Source organism: Apostichopus japonicus, chromosome 22, assembly GCF_037975245.1.
Source record: "Apostichopus japonicus isolate 1M-3 chromosome 22, ASM3797524v1, whole genome shotgun sequence".
Lineage (NCBI taxonomy): Eukaryota > Metazoa > Echinodermata > Holothuroidea > Aspidochirotida > Stichopodidae > Apostichopus > Apostichopus japonicus.
The window spans coordinates 7601986-7610343 of NC_092582.1; the positions used below are offsets into that span (position 1 = coordinate 7601986).

Here is an 8358-nt window from a genome sequence, read left to right on the forward strand (position 1 = left end):
CGTCCCTTATGTACGCAATCTACACGTAATAATGCTCACTCGAGCCTGTTTGTGCTTGAAGGAACAAAAATGCGACCAGATAATGGCATATACCCCTAAAAAGTAGCCTTCAGATAGCATTTACACGTAAACAATTCCGCTATGGCGATTGCATAGCTTCGACATAGATGACGTAATCACTGCAATTGCCTATAGCAGATCGGTAATAGCTATTTTATGACCGTGGAAATGGTTTCCCTAGTGTATTTATTTACAAATCATCATACATATTTACAAATTATCCCCGAAATCAGCATCTAATTCGTCCCTTATGTACGCAATCTACACGTAATAATGCTCACTCGAGCCTGTTTGTGCTTGAAGGAACAAAAATGCGACCAGATAATGGCATATACCCCTAAAAAGTAGCCTTCGGATAGCATTTACACGTAAACAATTCCGCTATGGCGATTGCATAGCTTCGACATAGATGACGTAATCACTGCAATTGCCTATAGCAGATTGGAATTAGCTATTTATTGACCGTGGAAATGGTTTCCCTAGTGTATCTATTTACAAAACATCATACATATTTACAAATTATCTCCGAAATCAGCGTCTAATTCGTCCCTTATGTACGCAATCTACACGTAATAATGCTCACTCGAGCCTGTTTGTGCTTGAAGGAACAAAAATGCGACCAGATAATGGCATATACCCCTAAAAAGTAGCCTTCAGATAGCATTTACACGTAAACAATTCCGCTATGGCGATTGCATAGCTTCGACATAGATGACGTAATCACTGCAATTGCCTATAGCAGATCGGTAATAGCTATTTTATGACCGTGGAAATGGTTTCCCTAGTGTATTTATTTACAAATCATCATACATATTTACAAATTATCCCCGAAATCAGCGTCTAATTCGTCCCTTATGTACGCAATCTACACGTAATAATGCTCACTCGAGCCTGTTTGTGCTTGAAGGAACAAAAATGCGACCAGATAATGGCATATAACCCTAAAAAGTAGCCTTCAGATAGCATTTACACGTAAACAATTCCGCTATGGCGATTGCATAGCTTCGACATAGATGACGTAATAACTGCAATTGCCTATAGCAGATCGGTAATAGCTATTTTATGACCGTGGAAATGGTTTCCCTAGTGTATTTATTTACAAATCATCATACATATTTACAAATTATCCCCGAAATCAGCGTCTAATTCGTCCCTTATGTACGCAATCTACACGTAATAATGCTCACTCGAGCCTGTTTGTGCTTGAAGGAACAAAAATGCGACCAGATAATGGCATATACCCCTAAAAAGTAGCCTTCAGATAGCATTTACACGTAAACAATTCCGCTATGGCGATTGCATAGCTTCGACATAGATGACGTAATAACTGCAATTGCCTATAGCAGATCGGTAATAGCTATTTTATGACCGTGGAAATGGTTTCCCTAGTGTATTTATTTACAAATCATCATACATATTTACAAATTATCCCCGAAATCAGCGTCTAATTCGTCCCTTATGTACGCAATCTACACGTAATAATGCTCACTCGAGCCTGTTTGTGCTTGAAGGAACAAAAATGCGACCAGATAATGGCATATACCCCTAAAAAGTAGCCTTCAGATAGCATTTACACGTAAACAATTCCGCTATGGCGATTGCATAGCTTCGACATAGATGACGTAATCACTGCAATTGCCTATAGCAGATCGGTAATAGCTATTTTATGACCGTGGAAATGGTTTCCCTAGTGTATTTATTTACAAATCATCATACATATTTACAAATTGTCCCCGAAATCAGCGTCTAATTTGTCCCTTATGGACGCAATCTACACGTAATCACCGCAATTGCCTTAAGACGATCGGTAATAGATATTTAATGAACGTGAAAGCATGAAAACAAATTATACCTATTTATTAGTTGGAAAGCAACAGATTCTTTTGCTGCATGTTCGACTAGCGTGGAAATCGAAATAATTTCTAGCCTAGAAAAAAAAAGATAAAGGGGAAAAAAATGTTGACGTGGAATCGAACGTGGGACCTCGCGCACACAAAATGAGAGACCTACCTCTAAATCAAGAAGCCGCTTGTACACAGGCTAATATATATGTTAGCACATCCTTCGTAGCTTCGAAACGTTGGTCTCCAGTCAATCGGTAATAGATATCGGTATACCTACCAGGAATAGATGACAATCGCTGCAATTGCCTATAGCAGATCAGTTATATATTGACCGTCGAAAGTGGTTCCCCTAGTGTATTTATTTACATTTCCTTATAGAAGTTGACTAAATATCCCCGAAATCAGCGTCTAATTCGTCCTTTGTAGACTCAATCTTCACGTAATAATGCTCACTACTCGAGCCTGCTTGGGCTTGAAGGAATAAAATTACGACGGGACGGTGTCACTTACCGCTAACACGGAGCTTCGAGACATCATGTATACGTAATCGACACAAGGAATAGATGACTCAATCACTGCAATTGTTTCTAGACGCTCCTTAATAGCTACCGTATTTATTGACAGTGAAAATGTGAAAACAATGTATACAACTGAAGAGGAAGAATGCTGGCTATTTTACCTCTCTATACGCCTATACAATTACACAGTGTATTATACTCCGTGTTACCTTAATTGAGGTTCTTTCCATTCAAAGCAAGGTAGAGTCACTTTAACAAACATTCGCGATCACGTCCCAATCACAAAAGATGATAAAATTCCTTTTCTGTTGATATAAAATTAAAAGAGATTAGACCAAATTTAAGACCGTCTAATCGAATATCCAATGACAAGCCTTGTAAGACTTGTAGAATCTATTTTGTTCGACTCCCTATTATGTTGTACACAACTTATGTTGATAAAGTGCGCACGACAAGGCTCAAATATCCGTCTAATTTTACACAATTTTTAACAAAACTATACTACAAAGGAGAGGCTCTATTACAGAATGTAAGGGACGTCGTGAATCTATGTATATTGTCTTACAAAATAATTGTAAAACGTCAAAAATGTTTGACTGAAGCAGTTTGTGTTTGCTGTGCCATGCACGCACAGTGTGTTCTACACATTGAATGTTTATATAGGGGGTTATTGTCTATACTTGTTCTACGTAGTTCAAAATTAAGTGTAGATTGTGTTTGTCCATGATTCAACAGCAGTCATATATATAACTGCATGTGCAGATTTGGTAGAATGATATATCGATAGCTGAAGTTGATTAGTTTTCAAAATGCCTGTCGAATTTCTGTATCTTATAATGGTCAATACCACATCCGCAGAGCACTTTGTATACTGTTAGTCTACACGAACATTTGCGAAGTTGGTGATATTTTCTATAATGCATTTGGCAACGGCAATTGAGTGAACGATCCTCATCATAACAGTTGCGCTGGGGACATGTTTTTGTCTTTCTTAATACATTTTTAAAGGTATGCTGTAATGGCCCCAACTATGCTAGATATTCAAATATAGTCTCCTTTGTTCAAAATATTTACACTGTTTTTTACACTGTTTTTATTACAACCTTCGAGGAAGTTTTCCTCACTGGGACATTCAGTCATCTTGTGTGTTGAAAAATTCTTGCAATTATAATGAGCTATAGTTTGGGGCCTATACTGACTACCTTTAAACTAGATAGGAAGGTCTTAGAAGATCTATGTTCACATTGTTGTTGATAAGGATGACATATTACCAAATTTATTTTTTACATTTAATTACCATTATAGTTTACCACTTTGCACTGGCAAACCGAACATCAAGCAAGGCTCTGCAAGACAATAATTAGGCTTCCAACGATACCATTAATGTTTTAGTCACAAGCTCCTCCTTGGACCTCACATACTTGTGCAAATTATTTTAACTCCAATAGAAAGTGGTAATATTAGCTTATTATAATCACAAGAAAGATTAATTTGAAAAGATTTTGAACTAACAGTTAAATAGTTAAAGAATAGACCGAAGTGTCCTTGAACATAAAAATTTCTGAAACTCCGACCCCGAATGACCAAACTTATGATCACGTTTTGCATACATCCACACGTCCGTCCGTGGACTCAGGAAGAAGCGTTTCCAAACAATTTACTAAACCGACCCCTAAATGACCTTCGACATAAAATTCCTGAGCACTTCCACATGTCTCTTCATCACAGGCCATCTCTTTGCAAGTTTCATTGAAGTTGTACAAGCAGGTCTTATCAATTGTGGACAGAGAGATGAATTGAAATGCAAAAAATCAACTTGATTCTCATAAACAGCTACAATCACAATCTTGATTTGTATCATCCAAGCCAAAGACATCTTTCTACTACTGCAAAGCTGTTTTACTTGGTAGCGTGTCTCAATTTCTCATCTCATCCAGTTTGTACAAATCTAGGAAAGGAATGAACCAAAGTATTTAATGGTGTGTTAACGAACTTGAATGGAAAGAAGTTTAATTAAAGATCACGATTCTTCACGGGTGTTTCCTCTGATCTTTTTCGACAAACAAGAAAATAGAGATGTAAGTGCACACAGCCTGTGTTAGTGAACTTGACATATCAATTGCATAATAGGCGAAGGTCAAATGTGTAAATGTGCATTACACGATACTCGCTTGCAGCAAAATGAGTCAATAGCGTTATTTGAAGCACTTAGCCTACAGACCAACCAAAGGGTGTGATATTGGCCCAACATTGTGTTAAATTGTTATTTTACGGTAGATAAAGGTAGGAGCACTGAAAGTACTCTGTCAAAGCAATTTTCTCTTCGTTTTAGACAATTTGTTTCCATGCTTAGCAAAGTCCTGTTGTTTCTGGCTGACATCTCAGTAAATAAATTGTTCAATTTCCTTAATTTCCTTACAGATCTAAACTGGTTCCACTTCACCATTAATCAGTGGGCCATCAGCAATTCTATGTAGATTGAACATAAATCTAAAAAATGAAACTTACTTGTTTTACATCTATGAATGATTGCAAGGATGCACCCTTGCACCCTTCGATGTTGAAATTCCCCAACAAAACAGAGTTAAAAGAGAAAATGCCAAGTTCATCTGCAACAAAAGATTTGTGAAATTGCTAAAATTTGATACAGTAAAATAGCATTCACTTAAAGTTTACATCTTCTCCCAACCCCCCCCCCCCTTTCTGAGATAACCAATGTGTCTCACTGCTCTATGACAACAATTTTAAAAAGGACTGACACTTACTGGAGGCCATGGTGACAATCTACACGTTATGATGATCACTCGAGCCTGCTTGGACTGGAAGGAACAAAAATGCGACCAGACGAAGGCATGATGTACCCCTAACACGTAGCATATTGAGACATCATCTACACGTGAACAACTGTCCTATGGCGATTGTATAGCTTCGACACGAGGGATAGATGACCTAATCACTGCAACTGCCTGTAGCAGATCGGTAATAGCTGGAAATGACACTTCCCATGCCTTGTAAGTTGCATCTAAGCATTTTCTATTTCGAATTTACTAGCGACATCATAAAAAAATATATGCTCGGGGGGGGGGGGGCGGCGGTCGCCCCATTCCCGAAATGCGTCATGTTCCCCGACGACTCGGTCGAGTTCGGGACCAGCCACAGTTGGTTTCATAGCACAATTGTTTAAGGCGTCCGTACACACACACGCGTTATGATAGACCATATATAGTATATATATATATATATATATATATATATATATATATATATATATATATATACATGTATATAGATACATTAGTGAGAGAGGAAAAATGGAAACGTCAAAAATGGAGTTGTCGGTGTAAGGGGTAGAGTGAGGCGCACGCCCCTTCCGAAATCCTCGATCCGTCACTGGCTACACGGCCATGTGTATATAATAGGATTCAGTGGCGGAGATTTCTTGTCAGAAGTGGGGGGGGGGGGGGTTGCAGGCCATTGATGAAATAACAAGTCATAACTGCTGGCTCACTATCTAAGTGGAGCGCCACCATAAGTTGGGGCGAAGTGCACAAGAATTTTTTGGCAAATATTGCCTCCCAGATTGCAGTAAATGGCACTGCCCAGGCCTTGAAAAGCTGCATTTAACCAGGGGCGTATGCAGGATTTTCTAACCCGGGGGCGCGTATTACTATCTAAGCGGAGCGCCACCATTGGTTGGCGCGCAGCGTACAAGCAAATTTCTGGTTTTGGTATACCCCCAGATCACCGGAAATGCCACTTCTCGGGCTTGAAACTGACCAACCATATATGTACACTTTTGCCTGAGAACCAAGTTTTTTCCAAATACTTTTTTCTCATCTATAACCTTTTTGAAGATTGTCATCAGTCACACATCATGTTCGACTTCATCACATATCCTGTGGATCATTGCTTTTGTAGGTGATTCTTCATCTCGGCCCACAATATCCGTCAGCCCCACTGTTCAGAATTTGAAAATTCACAATTCTCGTGAATAAATTCACTTCAAAACATACCCATAATGTTGCACAAAATATCATCTATGGACAACCGATATAGAAAAACCTCCTTCAAACCCTAACAGACGGGTCAAAGTTGCACGATTATGATGAAGTATGATGAAGAATGTTGGTTAGGGAAATTTCGAAAATTCAGAGAGCTACTAAAAAATTTCGTTGAAGGAAATAAAAATATACCAGATATTTCCGAAACCGAACACTACACACATCGACAGTTTTGAGCACGGGCGCAGATCAGTCTTGGATAATGGTGGGGACGCGTGTCTGTTCTATGACACTATCTAAGCGGAGCGCGACCATGGGTTCGCGCGTAGCGTACGATTTTTTGGGCAAAATCCTCCCAGATCGCCGGAAATAACACTTCCCAGACCTAATGATGCTCCTAAACCTCCTTAAGTTTTAGATCTCATGGCTTAGAAATTTAGTTTGGAGAAATACATGGGCGTCTGCAGAAAGAAAATCAGGGACAAATAATCCAAGTAGACTTTTGTATATACGATGGGTCTGGGGTCCTCTCCCAGAAAACAAATATACAGGTAGATTGCCGCAAATGCGATTTCCGTCCTATATTTAACAACTGTGGATAAAATACAATAAAATGAGAACTGCTGCATGTGATTTGCACGATGCTGGATCAAACTGCGCTAAAGTTCAATACAGGGGAACTTGAAATGCAGCTATTGGTCAAGACAAATTGGTGGGGCCACGGTATATCATGTCCCCACTACTAAAAAAGTTGGTGGGGACGCGTCCCGCTGTCCTCACCAGGATCTGCGCCCATGGTTTGGAGGCTGTTTATCGTGGAACGCCATTTTCAAGCTCACTGATATGATGTGATATCTGCTGTTTGCTTTACAAATTCGAATAATTTTGTCGCTGTTCCTCTTTCTCTTCCCGTTTTCTTGCCGTATTTTCTACTCCATCCTTTTCTCCTTTTCTCTCTTTCTTCTTTTTCTTTTCCTTCCTTCACCTTGTTGAAGTTGGTAAGTGTATACAGTTCCAAAGCTATTCAACAGCAACAAAACGTTATTTTGTGTATGTCTGTTGTGGGGTGAAGTTAGCGCTATGAGCTACAAGTTCCAATGGGCAAGGTGGGGGAAAGGGGCTAGAAATAATGTGTGGGTCAATTCTAACTCGGTTTTCGGTCGTTAATTGTTGATGTAGCCTACCAGGTAAAAGGTTGAAATGACTTTAACAATTTCAAATTTAATAATTTGATTTATTATGCCATTTGGAACACATAACATAGGCTATAAAAGAACATTACTGGCAAAAACAAGGGGGGTTGATTGTGTGGGCCAACCCCCCTCTTCAAAAAGTGGGGGGGGGGTTAAAACCCCCCCAACCCCCCCTGTTTCTCCGCCACTGATAGGATTCAGCTCTGTAATGATGTCACAGCTGTTCCTCTTTCTCTTATGCAGGTGTCTTGGCGTTTATCTTCTACTCCCTCATTTTCTCCTTTTTCTTTCCTTCTTCTTTTTCTTTTCCCTTCCTTCCTCCCTCCTCCTCTTTTTCCCACTCTTTTCCCCCTCTTTTTTCCTTTTTCCTTCCCTGTTTTTTCTTTCACCTTTCTCTTACCTGGGGGCGCGCCCCCAACGCCCCCCTGGATACGCGCCTGCTTGGGGTACATAGTGAAAAAAATAAGTTACTCGCTTGAGTGTTCCCAATTAAATTCTTGCCCAGCAACGAATTAATAATGTAACGCAATAATTATCTTCAAGACAACCGACTTGCTGAATGTTTTGCGGTATTTATGATGCCTATAGCAAGTTGGGGTCATAATGTACGTAGCTTTATCATCCATAAGCTATTCCTTTAGAGGGGAATGGCGATACACACATGACAATTACAAAGTTACTATTAATCTTTGCGATACATTAGCCATCGACATGTTATTTCATGTTCATTTTATCAGTTTGG

The 8358-nt window shown here is 39.4% G+C and overlaps 1 protein-coding gene across 2 annotated transcripts in view; it reads right to left on the reverse strand.

Moving 5' to 3' along the window:
- Positions 1 to 8358, reverse strand: part of LOC139963609 (disabled homolog 2-interacting protein-like) — a 509980-nt gene that overhangs the window by 238657 nt on the left and 262965 nt on the right. Inside the window, exon 1 of one of the 2 annotated variants that reach the window (XM_071964562.1) lies at positions 2071 to 2076. The exons of the other annotated variant lie outside the window; for it this stretch is intronic. The gene's annotated coding sequence lies outside the window, so the exon portion shown is untranslated. Of the gene's footprint in view, positions 1 to 2070; positions 2077 to 8358 lie in introns of those variants that run through there. 2 annotated transcript variants of the gene reach the window in all.